This window comes from Triturus cristatus, chromosome 4_2 (assembly GCF_964204655.1).
Source record: "Triturus cristatus chromosome 4_2, aTriCri1.1, whole genome shotgun sequence".
Taxonomy (NCBI): Eukaryota; Metazoa; Chordata; class Amphibia; order Caudata; family Salamandridae; genus Triturus; species Triturus cristatus.
This window is the reverse complement of record NC_140586.1, coordinates 210,510,657-210,526,805: the sequence shown is the minus strand read 5'-3', so window position 1 is coordinate 210,526,805 and position 16,149 is coordinate 210,510,657. Positions and strand designations below refer to the sequence as shown.

At 46.7% G+C, this 16,149-nt stretch overlaps 1 protein-coding gene and 1 pseudogene across 1 annotated transcript in view; one reads left to right on the top strand and one right to left on the bottom strand.

Moving 5' to 3' along the window:
* MEI1 (meiotic double-stranded break formation protein 1) overlaps positions 1-16,149 on the bottom strand; it is a 2,222,673-nt gene that overhangs the window by 1,122,978 nt on the left and 1,083,546 nt on the right. The window lies entirely within an intron of this gene.
* Positions 4,014-4,941, top strand: LOC146833415 (U3 small nucleolar ribonucleoprotein IMP4 pseudogene; annotated as a pseudogene).

Sequence of the window (16,149 nt, the reverse complement as noted above, 5' to 3'; positions counted from 1 at the left end):
GGTTCTGGGTACTGAGGTGAGTTTTTTGGTACACTACAGTTCACTGAGGTCCTGGTTTCCTGCGCATAGTTCTGTGCATGAGCAAAATCCCTGCAACATGGCGCACCTAACGTTTGGTCTTATGATTTGAGACGCCTTAGTAATGCGTACATCAGGTCCACAACGCCCTCACTCTTGTTTCTGGATAACGGGAGTGGCGGCTTTTAACCTACCTAATAGTGAATATATAGATTCTTTTAAGCTTGTCAATTAAAAAGGTTTTTACTTTATACCCTTTTTGTGCTACTGGTTATATAGATTGTCTTTCTTTCCTGTGTCCTTATGGCTGAGGTCGCTATTGCGGCGCATAGCCGCGCACCTCTCCGGCATCATTTGACGCAGTTAGGGGTACCCGACGACGGGATGTATATTATCATTGTAGTGAGTGCCGATGCATCATATCCCTATGAGTTGTTTTACTCTTGGGTTACCTTACCGGCGGTGAGTGCGGACGATCATACGTTTCACTCTTACACTCCTACGGCAGTCCCAGCGGATTATACTCCATAAAGGACGCAGGAGATTCCTGTTTCAGCTTGGCAGCATCGTATTTGGTTTAATGGCGCCCTCCCCCACATGGTTACACCGGTTTGAATGGGCCCTTTGTCCATTCCAGGGGCCACTTGGCCGGTGTTGGCCGGATTTACGCCTCATCCTCGTTATTTACGTGCCAGGGTGGATGAGTTACGTCAACTCCATACAGCCCTGATTACTGTTCATCGGGCTTTGGTACAATATGTTTCACGCAATTTGCTGGCAGGGGCACCTGTTGTTGCGGGGCAACCAGCTGGCCCGGCCGGGATTGTTATTAGTCCCGTCATGGTTAATTCGGTAATGGGCAAGCGCCCCCAGAATAAGGACGATTTGTCTTATTGGCTTGCTGAGAAATTTGACCAGCTGGAAGCATTATTTCCGAACTCTACTCCTGTGGAAAAGCACAGGATACTCACCATCAGTTTCCAGAAAGACTTAATCCCAGAGGTGGCTGATTGTGAGAACTGGGGTAAGGTTTTTGCAGCGGTCTACTCGAAGTGCTTTGGCACCCCGTCTATGGCCGTACTGCCCTCCGTGATCAAACGTGTTCAAGATCAACATGGTTCGGAGGCGGCGGTCGAGATGGGAATGAGGCTTGTCGGTGTGTTCGAAGTGGTTGCCACTCTCATCCTTGGTAACCTCAAGGGAGATGCGGTCCACTTTCAAGTGTCGAATGGGCTAGCCCTCGTAGACGACGTCGATAAATCGAGAGTTACCCAAAATTATCGCGGAGGCATATAGGACAATAGGCCGCAGTAGTTTAGGGGTTAAGCCTTCTGTTCAGACCACAGTTGTGCAACAGCAAACTAAGATGGGTTCGTCTTTCAAAGACGATCGTCCAGCTTTTCCTAAACAAAATTGGAGAGCTAAGAAATAAGGTAAGCTGCAACAGAAACAGGGGTCTCGTCCAGCGTCGCCTGTACTGCCGACTAGTGAGCGCACATATGACTTGCGCGATCGCACTAGGATTAGGTCTCCTGATAGATTTCAGGTTATTGAACAACGTTCTCCTCGTTCTTCACAGGAAACATCGGTCTCACAGTCTGGTGGAGGAGAACGTGGCAAAGGTCGGGGCGTCCAACAAGGACGTGAGCAACCCCGTCAGCCTGACGGTAAAGGCAAGCAGGACGAGTTTGCACGTCAACGTCCCCCGTTTCAGAAGAAGAAAGTTGCTGCACTAACAGCGAGGTATGCCACAGATAGTGAGAACGCAGCTTCGGAACCTGACATGGGCACTAACGCTGCTCGACAGCGCAGCGGAGGTTACAGTAGTGCGGCAAACACGGCGTCCATATCTGGAGGCGACAGCAACTGAAACGTTCATTACTGTAGAAACTGCGAATACTAGAGTGGCTTCCCCTGACAGACTATATGACATAGTCCTTTTAATAGAAGGTGACATACGACGTACCATAAAAGAGATTTTTGGGGAAAATCTGACCTCTACATATGACATTCTGTTAGCAGAGGCAGACTGGCCCCCAGCTTTCGTTTTGGCCGCTCCTAGATGGGAGGAAGTCATCCTCTCATCTTTCGCGCACACTGTGCCGAAGGATCAGGCACAGAACTTTGCAGAAGAGTGGGCTCAGGTACTTGCTCTGGCGTTGCACCGTACTCAGGTTGGGTGGGATAAGTTGTCGCCCAGCCATGAGATTCCATTACGGTCTATGCCCCAGCCGCAACCTCAATATCCCATGCGTCGCGAAGCTAGATCTCACGTCGCAGAAATCCTTGAACAATTGGAATATCAAGGTGTTATTGAAACATGTGTGTCACCCATGAATAATCCTTTATTCACTGTAACTAAACCTGATGGGTCGTACCACCTAGTTTTGGATTACCGGCATTTGAACTCTCATTGTCGGACCTGTGCCGTACAGAATACCCACAGTTCTGCCCTCATTGATAGTCTCGTGAGAAAAAGGTTTAAGACCACACTTGACATCTCCAATGGCTTTTATAGCCATAATCTGTCCTCAATTAGTAGTCAGTGGACAGCCTTTCCTTCGGGCGGCAAACAAAAACAGTTTAAAAGATTAGCCATGGGCTATAAAAACAGTCCAGGCGTCTTTGCCGCACATGTAGTCTCTCTGTTGGAGGGCATTGACCCTGATGCGTACACGTATGTTGATGATATCTATCTCACAGACGACGAATTATGGCCACATCTGTGTCGCGTTGACCGCATCATTGTCATGTTTGCGGACTTTGTTTACAAATTCAACTTTGCAAAATCACACATTGCAGAGTATACAGTGTTGTTTTTGGGCTATGAACTCAACAATGAAGGTCGAGGTTTGGCCCCTCATTTCCTGGAGAAGTGCGCATGTTTGCGTGCTCCGACAACACTGAAGAAACTACAATCTTTGCTGGGTTTTCTACATTTCAGGCGTACTTACATTCCCGATTATGCCCAGCGTATCAAGCTGCTATATGCCTTGGTACAACCTACTTTTTCCAAATCGAGCTGGCAGCCAGAGCATTCAGCTATCTTGCAATCTTTGCAGGCTGATCTTCTTGCTTCAAAGTACTTACTTACACGTGATAACCACACTAACTTGGTGATAAGAATTGTGCCTGGTGCAGTGGGTTTCACGTACCTAACCTTCAATGAGGGCGGCACAGTCCCCATTGCATACAAATCACACTCGTACACTTCGGCTGAAATGCGTTTTTCCACTGTCGAGAAAGTTTTGACTGCAGTGCAGATGGCAATTCTGAAAGAAAGAGCGCTGTCGCAAGGGAAACGCATGTTGGTTGTCACACCGTATCCTGCTCTAGAGGCAGTGACGAAAGCCAGTGTACCTAATTCCAGAGCTTAATTTGTGCCGGTGCTTTCCTGGGCTAAGCACCGGCACTTAATTTTCAGGCCCGAGTCTACACGGGATAAGGCTGTTCACTAAATCCACACAGGTCTCCCCTGTGAAGAGCTGATATTGCACGCAATTGTATGTAAAATAGTACAAATTGCATGCCGCAGCAGCAGCCCGCTTTATGAGGCACACTGTCACACTCAGAAAATGCCGGGGCCCCTGCCTCGTCGTAAATTACATGTCACTCTAAGCGCTGTGGCCTGCACGCACTGCTCCTGCAGGCTTGTGGTGATTGCAGCTGATTTAGCACTGCTGCTACAATGTATTCTGTTCTGATGCCCGCGGCACCCCGAGGCGGGATGTAATGCAAAGTCTGCCCAAGGCGCCTCGGAGGGGGGGGGGGGTGTAGGGGACGTCACCTCCAGTCCTGTTGCCAGAGCAGGAAGTTTGGAAAGAAGGCAGCTGGCTGTAAGATGAGTTTGGGTACTACGAGGAGAGAAGGAGGAAAGATAGGAAGAACTGGGGGCATATTCACAAAGAGCAGTCCAGACACAGCCCAAAAAAACACAAATAATGGGGGTTGTTGGTGGGTTCCTTTGCTCCACATGAGCTGGGAGAGCTGCTGCCATGTTGAGACAGGAGGCACGATTGCGGAGGGAGTACCTGTACAAGAAGGCACTTGAAGAGAAACAGCACAGCATCGAGGACAAGAAGCAGAGGTTAAATAGAGCTTTAGATGAAAATCGTCTTATTCCAACTGGAATCCGCCGAGATGCCCTCTCTCACCAGAAGCTGATAGAATATGACTATGAAGGTGTAAGCAGTCATGTAGATGATAAATACCGTTGGGCCGGAGTGGAAGACCCCAAAATCATGATCACTACTTCGAGAGACCCCAGCTCACGCTTCACAATGTTTGCCAAGGAGGTGAAACTGATCTTCCCCAACGTTCAGCGCATGAACAGGATTAAGCATGAGGTGGGATCACTCGTCTAAGCCTGCAAAGCCAACAGCGTCACAGACCTTCTCATTGTGCATGAGCACAGAGGCACACCAGATGGTCTGATCATGTGTCACCTCCCGTTTGGACCCACTGCGTACTTCACACTGTGCAACGTGGTGATGTGTCATGACATTCCTGACTTGGGCACCATGTCTGAGGCATATCCACATCTCATATTCCATAACTTCACCTCACGCTTGGGGCAGAGGGTCTCAAGTATCTTAAGTTTTTGTTCCCTGTGCCCAAGGATGAAAGTAAGAGGGTGATAACATTTGCCAACCAGGAGAACTACATATCTTTCTGGCACCATGTGTACAAAAAAACTGATCACCGGAACATATAACTCTCCGAAGTTGGTCCGAGGTTCGAGATGAAATTGTACATGATTAAACTTGGAACTCTCGAAAATGAGAAAACTGCAGATGTGGAGTGGCGCTGGCACCTGTATACCCACACAGCCAAGAAAAGGAAATTCCTCAGTGTGGAATAGGTGAAGAGACTGAATCGGATGCAAACCTGTGAGCAATTCGATGGAATGCCTGTGAAAATTACATGGGGAGCAGCTACTTACTCCGAGGCTCTGCTGCTCCTGTACATGTTAGGAAATAATCAGTTTGGTATTTGTAAACCAGAGAAGCCACTCTATATTTCAGGAAATATTCCTCCTGCCATGTTTGTGGGAGGATCCACTCATTTTTGTACTAAGGACCTGCAGCCATCGGCAACCTAACAAAAAGCCCTCCTGGGAGCAAATCACCACCTTTTAGAGACGTGTGTACGTTTGATACTTTTCCTTTTATTATTTTCAATTCCATGTACAGTTGATAAACTAATCGTCGGGGCTGGAGGCGGCAACTGGCAGGGCAGAGGAACTCATGCTGACTCCATAAATCTGGGACAGGAGGCCTGGAGGTGACCGTGACCCTCTCCACGAGTCTTACCAGGGCAGGGACTGGTTTCTTCCGAAGAATAAGGTAAATCATCTTCTTTTTTTTGGTTTCCTGAAAGTTTCCTTTGTCATTTCACGCTTTTATTTCTAGTCATCGTTTTCTCTCTCGGGCTCTTTGTTTTTCTTTCACTTTCTTCTGGAAGGTTTTCTTTTTGTTTGGCTTGGGTGGGGAACGCCTGCCCTCGGGCGATGAGCTAGTGTAGTTAGAAAAGTGCCATTCTGAAAAAGAAAACCCTTAAACATATCATAGAGTAAATGAATTACCCTCTTCATCAAACATTTATAGTCACAGTAAGTGAACGAACCTCGTCGTCAAAACCCCTGTTGAACAAACAGTGTCACAAACAGTAAGGACGCCCCTGTAAACGGATACAAGCTGCACTCAGAGAAAGTGCACTACTTCTATTCACCAAACAAATACCACACTCATAGCAACAGCATACCCACGTAATCGAACAAAGGACACATTCACTCCAAATAGACACCACCTCTTCACCAAACAAATATCACACTCACCACACTCACAGAAACTTCCAAAGTGCATCTTCTGGGATTTGTGAAGAGACTGGCTTCAGTGGTGCAGCGCAATCTGAAACCTGATTTTTAGTTGTGCAGGAGAGGCCGAATGTTAAAAGAATCTAGAATCTGGACAAAGGCTGCTTTTTTGATAATACTGCAGATGGATGGTGGACAGCGAGGGGGGGGTTAGTTTATTGTGGTTGGAAGTCAACAACACACCCCGGCTGGATGCCTATATGTGACATTTCCATGGTATGTGGTCTGGATCATGGATGTTTGTGTGACAATTTCCATGGTTTTTGGCCTAGCCATGGCCTGGATGCTTATGTGTGACATTGCCACAGATTATGGCATGCTTTCTGGCCTGGGTGCTTATGTGTGACATTTCCATGCTTTCTGGCCTGAGGGCTTAAGTGTGACAGTTACATGGTTTATGGCTTGGGTGCTTGCTAATGTGTGACATTTCCATGGTTTATGGCATGGGTGCTTATGTGTAACATTTCCATGTGTTCTGACCTGAGGGCATGTATGCCATTTTCACGGTTTATGGCTTGGGTGCCAGTTGAGGGTGTGGGTGGAGCCAATAGAGGAAGTGGGTGGAGCTAGTGAAGGAAGTGGGTGGAGCCGGATAAATGGGTGTGGCCTCCGACAAACATTTGAGCACCTGGACTTCATATTTTACAAATTAAGCACTGCTTGATTCTAAAGCTGTGCATCCACATTGGATACAATGGGCCACTGCATTGACATCACTGGATGTCACCTACATCTTTGATGCCTCATTGCAGACTCAGGAGTATTTGCAGTATGAATTTGTTCATCCAGCCCCTCTGTCTTTGCGCCCGCTTGAGGATTACCATTGTGTCATTTACACGGACGGGTCGGCGCAACCGGCGACGGAATCAAAGCATGCATATTCAGCGTCCTGCGCAATTGTGGCTGGTACTTTTGTGAATGGTGAATTCAAGTCTGATGCCGTGCATACGCAGTCATTGGGTGATTGTACCGCCAAGTTGGCAGAGCTACGTGCTCTGGTGCTCGCACTGGAGTTTGCTGATCCTCGAGTTACAACTCTTATTGTGAGTGACTCATTTTACTGTGTTCAGTCTTTTAACGACAATTTATTCTTTTGGTCTCAAAATGAATATCGTGATTCCAAGGGTAGCACAATCAAGCATAAAATGCTTTGGGTTCGAGTTGCAGAACTTAAACAGAATCTGACTCTCGTGAGTGTAATTCATACTCTTGGGCACCAACGAGTTGGTGTCCACGCTGTCGGAAACAGCTTAGCTGACGAGGCAGCAAAAACAGCAGTGGCAACATATCTAGTAGCAGCAGTAAAAAGATCCAAAAGTAAGATTGATGATGACATCTTGGCAGCTATTGCTGCGACCGAGAAGGAAAGTAATTACCCGAGAGGTTTCCCTTCTAAATACTCTTATCATTTAAGTCCTGATAAAGTTCCTTATGTGAGAATTAACGACGTTGGTGACAGATTGATTCCCAACGCGGACTGCAGACTTTCCTTGATAACAGCGGCTCACGAAGGCATGGCTTCTGCGCATGCCGGCGTTTCAGCGACTGTTACTCTCTTACAACAACGTTACTGGTGGCGTGGGTTGTATAAACAGACTAGAGCTTATGTTCTTAATTGTGACATATGCCAGCAGATTAAACCTTTGACTGCTGCGCGCCCACCACAAACACAGTTGTACATATCTAATAAACCACTTGGGTGTGTTTATTTGGATCACCGTGGTCCTTTCTCCTCCGATACTGCGTACAAATACATCTTAGTTGCAGTGGATTCGTGCACACGTTTTCTTTGGGTATGGCCACAACGGAGTGCTGATGCTCGAACTGTCATCAGGGATTTGCGTGTCTTTGTGGGAATTTTCTTATGTGGAACCCTTCATTCTGACCAAGGTCCTGCGTTCGCCTCTAAGGCGTACAAAGAAGCCATGAGATCTTTGGGGGTCCAAGTTAAATTTTCGTCTCCATACCGGCCTGAGGGCAATAGTGTTGTGGAGCGAATGAACCGTGACTTAAAGCAATCCCTGACAGCTAGGGTTTTAGGCACTGGCAGGAACTGGTTAGCCCATCTGTATAACGTTCAACGTGCACTTAATAATCCCCCTAGAAGGTCTCTGGGTGGGCGGACCCCATACGAAATGCTCTTTGGCATAAAGATGTTTGTTCCGGACCTTGATGGTCTAGACATGGCGGCGACGGCCACACCCTTTGACGTAGATGATCACTGTGCTGTATTACAGTATCTACAGACCAGAGACGGTCTTACAAAGGAACACTTGCCCTCCACGACTGATGCTGCACTTCAGATTCCGGTAATTGGCTGGCTACCTCAAGTTGGTGACCTGGTCCGTGAGAAGGTGGAGAACAAGAAGGAGTTCAGCCCCTCTTATCGTGCTGTAGTACCAGTGCTTGGCGTGCAGGGTACAAGAACAGTCATTTTACCTCCACTTCCTGGTCGCAAGGATAACAGGTACATCTCCATTGACAATGTCAAACTACAGCGAGTGGCAGATTCTTGTTAGTATGACTCCAGCGGTCTCTTGTCCAGCGATGCTGAGAAATTCTGCTTTTGGCTCCGGCGTCTACCACCAGGCCTGACATTGCCATTGAGATGCATACAGTTACTAATCCTTTGTTACCGCCACCGGCTGGTGGTTCACCTGAAGATACTGAGTATACTTATCCCACAGACGTGTCGTTGCCTGGTTTACAATCACCTGTAGTTGACCAGTCACGTTTTCATTTGACACTAACTCTATGACTTCCAATCCCCCATCGAAAATTTCTATTTTTGCTGCATGGTTTACAAAACATTTTTTATTTCCTTCCTGGACGTACATTTGGCTGCTGCTCATATGTATTTCCTTGTTTATGTCCATTGGATTTGTGGTGGTATTTTTTCTTCTTGTAAATGGACACTATCTCACCGAAAGATCTGCAATCAGATTAATTGATGGAACTTTGGCCCCCCACTCGTCATCACACATCATGAAAAGGGACCAGACTTTTGTGAATATTACTGCCTGGACTGTGTTGGATGGTCCCACAGAGGTGATTAATGTCCCCAATGTACTTCGTGTTTCTATGGTGGACGTTGTGAAACAAAACATCCGCTCTGATGATTGGGACGTCCAGGCCATAGAGGCACTTTTTTCTGATTTGAAATATTATGCTGCTTTTGATGCTGAAGATTTGTATTTAGACACGGCTAACTATGGGGAGTTGTTTTGCTACCAACACTATGGCAATCATTTCCTGCATAAAGCGAATACATTTAGAAATATTGTCAATTACACACAATGGGAGCATTGCCCAGCGCCCATTGAAGGCAGCTCTAAAACTTTAGTGAACAAATTTACATGTTTTACTGATTTCAGTGTATCTGAACCTGAAGCATTTTATTTTAAAATGGCTGGGGAGCCCGCTTCTAAAGTTAGACTGACCCACACTAAATTATTATATTCCAAATCCTTTATGGATGATTTGGCTATAGGGGGCTATGAGCTGTGGAAAGATACCATTGATCTTAAATCACTTTGGGGTTCTAAAAAGTGGCAGGTACAAGGTGTGGAAGCTCTGCATTGTGCTTGCCTTATCCCAAACCACATTTTGTTTTTGAATTCTACCATTTTTCAAACCACCTGCTTTGGATTGACTACTACTAAAAAGATTAATTCACCCTCTATTCCTGATCTGGGAACTTATCCAAAATGGAATAATCACACAAATCTGTCCCTTGATGCGTTGCAGTCATATATTACTAATACATCCTTCAACATTTACGAATTAGATCCTGAAGGATGGTTGATATGGCAGAAAAGCTCAGATTCCTGTCAACATCGTTTTTTTGGGTCTATACCCTGGATATACACAGGTTAGAGTGGACCCCCGCTTTGAATCTTCCCATTCGGTTACTACCTATTCTGTAGGGAAGTTATGTCAGAACTGGCAGCAACATTCCACTTTAGCATCTGTTAAACTTCATTTATCAAAATTACATGACAAAGTAGATTTGAGTGATTTTGTTAACCCCTTCAGTGCCCATGACGAGCTGGACTCGTCATGGGCTGCGGTGGCGCTGTGCCCATGACGAGTCCAGCTCGTCATGAACTCCGCCCGCTAATGCAAGGCGCGGCACTGGGCGGGGAAAGGGGCGGGCATCCAAGGGGTTAAGGGTCCTGTGGGTGGCAGGTCCAAAAGATGGGTGTATGCTATTTATAACGAAGTTTGGAAATTATCTCAAATTGAAGCTGCTTCCAGATTAAGAGCTATTGATCAAGCAAATTTGGAAAAAGTGCTAGCTGTCATCGATAATAGTATTAACACCCTTTCTTCCAGAATTTACACATTAGATAATATTGTTTCATCTGTTGTGGATATTGTACACGATGATATGTCTGTTTTATACCATGGTCAAAATCAATTGCGTTCTATTATACAGTTTGCATGGACTTTGCAAATATTGAAGGCTGGGAAAGTTCCTTGGGATTACATGAATACATCTTCTTTATTCCTGCTGTTTATTCTAACTACAAAACAACAATTCATGTCCATGAAAGATGCAACATACTCATTACTGCATATTGAGAAGTTAGAACCTTTACCTTTCTCTGTGCCCGACTCGAACTCAGCTGTGTGGCTTATCCACGGTTTGATCACCTTGCCGTTTCCATTGTTTAAATTCAGTTTGTGTATGAAACATTATGCCCTAGGCAGATATGAACCATTGGGTACTGCTTTCCTGCATGAAGTTTGGTCACTCCCATTTACATACAGGTGCATGAGAGAGGGTAAAGAAGTTTATTTAAAAGGAGAGGAATGCACTTCCACACCTGATCACTCAGTGGTCTGTAGGCATATCCAATTGCATGGCGCATTCAACGTTCAGGCACCGAATTTAGCTTGCGTTCTAAAGGGAAATCCTGTGCCAGCGATTACACCCACTTTTACATTATTAGCTAATGGTAGTTATTTGCTTTTAAACAATGAGGCATGCTGCGGGATGCTAATAGGAATCCCGTACATTGTAACTGTCTCACAACGCGTAGTATGCTGTAAAAATGTCCTTTTCCCGCCCCGCATGGGAGAGTGGATGTATCCATCTGGCCTTCCATCCCAACCTTGAAAGCAGAGTTCAACAAGATGAGCAGAATAAGGGCTCTATTGTCTCAAAAAAAAGTCGCACTGACTTCCTCCCGTGAAACATTCGTCCTTCACGTAGCTAATACCCGCACCGAGGTGCTTGCGCTGTTAAATACTGATCTGCCCCTTCATTTCGGTGCTCAGATTCATACTATATTCAATGCCTTGTTCACAACTGGCTTAGCGCATTTTTTCAAAGTTGTGGGCTCCGGCCTCGTGACCTCCTTCCAGACAATCTTTGGTGTTAAAACGGGATTTTTTCATTCTATTTTTTCCAGCATCTTCGGCGGGCCCCCGTTGATTCTCGCCCTCACGGCTGGTGTCCTCCTGTTGGTCTGCTTGCTGCGCAATGGCTGCACAATTTGTATCACAAGACAGCCTGCCCCGGCTGCTCCAACTTCGTAACCGGATGCTTGAATATTATGGAACATCACCACTGGCCACTTTAAGCGTAGCCTATGGATTGTCCTTCCGGTTTTCAAACTTTACTAGCGTGCAACCTGTTTTTCATTGCCTAGATTGTCCTTTCGAATGGGCTCTGGATTTGTGCCTGTCGAACTCGGTGTCTCCTGCCCCGAATTATGATCGACTGATGAGTCCCTTAGTGGCTCATGAGTTGGACTGTTCTGGTATCGGGATTATGGCCTGTGGAGCGGCACATGGAGTCCTAGGGAATTGGGATATCAATACGGCAGCGTATGACTTCTTGGCGAGAAGTTATCTTGAAGAACACGCAAGTTGTCCTCTGATTGTGCTAGAGGCTCCAGTTATCGAAGAACATGTATGCTCATTTACTTTGCTAGACTGGATGGCGGAATCTTTTACAGAACATTATAATGACTTCCTCTTGGAGGCTGTCGCTACTTTTTGTGCTTACACGTTGATGGATTAACTTGGAAGTTGTTCATCTTCCAATAGTCAAACCACAAGTTTTTGAGTTTTTCCCATTTATTTTTTTTACTCCACATCCAGGCTCTGTCACGCCTTTGCAAGATGTTCCATATTTTTTTTCTCCTTTTTCAAGCCGGTTTTTCGAACTGTCACTACCATTTATATGGATGGACAATACATGAACTTGGTTCTGCCTCTGTCGAACTTGAATTCTGCGTTCCTAATTTGCATCCCTATTTGTTTCTGGTCCGATCAAGGGAGGGTGTAGTGGAGACGGAGTTCCAGGTACACACATTGCTATATTAGCATAAGCGTCTTAGAGTTAAAACGCCATCTTGACACTTTTGGTGCTTTTGCACACAACACTGCAGGTAGCTGTTATTATAAGAAAACTGCTTGCTTGCTCTTTCTTCACATGAGAAACGGTCTGTTGTTCACATCCCTCGACGTGCACCGCGACCTTGGTCTGAACATTGTGTGCAGAAGCACTCAGGGCCAAATAACAATGTATGCTTTTGAATTCATGTTTATCGGCCCACGCTCTAGCCATAACACGCACTCAGCTGCAAATATCTAAAACTCGAGTGCCTTTAATATTGCAGTTTGCATGCATGATTCAGACACTTTAGAGAAGACCTTTTCCGGACACAGAGCAAAGCTGATCCTGTGATGTGATTCACCTAAGCTGATCTTTACGGTATGGGGTTCCCCATTCAAACCTAGAGACCTTTTAATAGTTTAATAATACTAGCTTTCTTATGAGGGGAGGGTGACTATAATACACTACCTGAGAGTACTCTAAGTCGCTTGTTCTGGGTTGTCTAATCATTGGCAGCTTCGAGATGATACGGAGAACGATTGAGACACTGATGCTAGTCGGATAGGGGTTCTGGGTACTGAGGTGAGTTTTTTGGTACACCACAATTCACTGAGGTCCTGGTTTCCTGAGCATAGTTCTGTGCATGTGCAGAATCCCTGCAACATTGCCACAGTGGTCCTTCCGGCTTGTTTGTCTCTCCATATACCCGTGGCGAGGAGTTCGGCCCGGGTGTGACCGGAGCGCCTGGGACTCAGAGGAACGATGACAGGCAGACCGGAGACAGATAAGGGCTCTACTAGAGGTCCGAAGGGCACGAGACAGGTCCAATCAAATAAACTGGACAGATATACAATGCCCGAAGGTTCTCCGACAGACCTGCGTCATACACCAAAGGTGGTAGAAGGTTCTGAGAGCTCCACCCCAGGCCTGACATTGCAAGATGTGGTGGCCGCCATCGAGGGGGTCAAATCATCCTTAGAACACAAAATGGACAATATCTCCATTGAGGTGAATCTCATTCGCGCCGACCTCACGAAATTAAATTAAAAAGTCAAATCCTTGGATATTAAAACGAAAAGTTTGACGGAGGATGTGTCTCAACTCCAGCAGGAAGTACGACATCTTAAGTCCTTCTGTGAAACAGCTGAACGTAAACTGAAGACTATGAAGGGAGATCTAGACGCAACAACGTCCGCATTTTGGGAGTGCCTGAAAAATCAGAAGGACCGGCACCAGACCTGTTTGTTGAAGACCTAATCCTAAATCATCTCTGGCGCCCCCCCACGCTCCTTAATAGCTTGTGTCTTAAATTTCAAAGACAGGGATGCTATTCTCCAACATGCGTGATCTGCGCCCCCTCTGCACTTAGAAAATGCCGCCCTATCCTTTTTCCCGGACTTCACACAATTGGTACAGAAGCAACGCCGCATGGCTGTGAAAAAGAAACTCAGGGACAAGTGATTCAAATAAGCCATGATGTTCCTAGCTCGTCTCCACGAGGAGGTTGGGGGAAGGGCATGGTTTTTTGACAATCCGGAGGTGGCCTCGGACTGGCTGGACAGTCGTCTCCTCGGTAGCCTTGGAGGGGGAAACGGGAGCGAAAATCAGGAACCCCAGGACCAATAGAGGGAATTGATAAAGGTCCTTCTCGGCTTGTGGTCATGCTCAGGTAACGGGGTCGATTAGGTCCCACAAATGGTCATAAACTCACCGGGTTTCCGTTTTGTATCAGTACTGCTTAAGTTGAATCCATGAGAGACACTGGACTTGTAATTTAGGGTTGGGGCGGAGAGGTGGAGTTCTGGCTTTTCTCCTCTTTTCTACCTTTAGTTATTTCCTAACTTAGTTGTGGGTGACAGGCAGTCTGCCAGTTTGTAATGGGCAGTTCTAAGTCCAGTGGGCAGGGAAGCAGGGAGGGTGGTTGTTGGTGGGGGGGTTTGTGGGAGTTTTTCAAAGTTATTCTTTTCCATCGACACATGAATGCGGGCACTACAGGGGCACAAGAGTCTAAACATGCTTTCAATGCACACACTCTGGGGGAAAAGCATTAAAATTTTAAGCTGGAATGTCAATGGGCTGGGCGATAAAATTAAGCGGAGTGTTGTCCTACAATATATCAAGAAACAAGGCCCAGATGTCGTGCTGCTCCAAGAGACTCATCTTATGGGCCACTCCTGTAAGGCTCTGAACCGGTACGGATACAAACTAGCAGCACATGCAGGATTCACGACTGGTTCGAGAGGGTTGGGCATTATAGTCCGAAACGCATTTCCCCTTGGGGTGGGCTCCACCTGGACCGACGATAGGGGTCGATATGTTGACATGTCTGGCTCATGGGAGGGTCGGACCCTGACTCTGTTTTCAATTTATGTCCCTCCTGGCCTCCAATCGTCCACATTCCAAGACCTCCGTACTACTATTCTCTCACTACCAGAAGGTCTGTTGGTGTTGGGGGGTGACTTTAACTCTGTGTGCTCCGGCACGTTAGACCGACATCCGCCTTGTGAGCTGGGGCCCTCTTCCCGTGGTTTCTCTGACCTTCTTGAGGCCATGGGTCTAACAGATACCTGGCGCACATTCAACCCTGACACAAAGCAAAACACTTTCCAGTCTGGAGCCCATAACAGTTTTTCCCGCCTTGACTACATCCTAGTTCCCGGCTCTCAAACCTCAGACATCCGGGAGATTCGCCACCTAGCTAGAGGTATTTCCGACCATTCGCCACTCTGGGCACACTTTCCCCTAGACCACACGCGAGTGGGTCGTATCACCCCCATCAATCCTTGGCACCTCCGTAACCCCAAAATACGCAAAGGCCTCCTAATGGCCATAGACTGCTACTTCGCTGAAAATGCGGGCACTGTAACTTCCAATCAGACACTCTGGGAAGCTTTTAAATCAGTGATTAGAGGGGAAGCTTTGTCCTTAATCTCAGGTCACAAACGAGAACAGCAGAAAGTGGTGTCAGATATAGAATCCGACATCCTTCGGATAGAGGAGGAGTCGGCGAAGCAAGACTCCCCTGAGGCACACCACCTATTGCGTCTTAAGCAGGCGGAATACAAAGCCCTTGTTACTGATGTAGCTCGAACACGGGACAGGAAAAGCTAGGTAGAATTTATGATTTGGGAGACAAGGCAGGTAAATTGATAGCTTGGTTGGACAGACGAGAATGGGCAAATAGACTGGTCCCGGTCCTCCACAATACCTCTGGTTCCTATATAGAAGACCCCCAGGGCATCACCTCTCAATTTGCCGCCCATTTTGAAGAGATTTACAAGGCGGCGTCGCCTTACACAGAAGTAGACTCTACCGAGCTACTAAAAGACATTGACCTTCCCACCCTCACCTCGACTGACTCACAACTAATGGATAGTTCTCTGACCACAGATCAAAACGCCCAAGCTATCAGGTCGCTCCAGTCTGGCAAGGCCTCCGGCACGAACGGGATACCCATAGAACTATACAAACTCAGTCTGGATAAAATGTCAGCACACCTCAAAGTCATGTTCGAGGAAAGTAGGGAGTTAGGGCAACTTCCGATTGACTAACGCATTGCTAACATAGTTGTAATCCATAAAGAGGGTAAATCTCACTCGGACTGTGCGTCATATCGACCAATCCCTCTTCTCAATGCTGAACCGAAAATCCTTGCTAAAGTTCTAGCCAACCGTCTAGTTGAAGTCATATCAACTCTTATACACCCAGATCAATCCGGTTTTATCCCACACCGGAATACGGCACTGAACCTTCGCCGGGTCCACGGGGTGATCGGTAGGGCAGATACTATACGTAAGCCGGCGGTCCTGGTTTCCTTAGACGCCACAATGGCGTTTGATAGGGTCAAATGGCCATATCTCTTTGCGGTACTTCAGAATCTGGGATTTGGTCTAGAGTTCCTTAGATG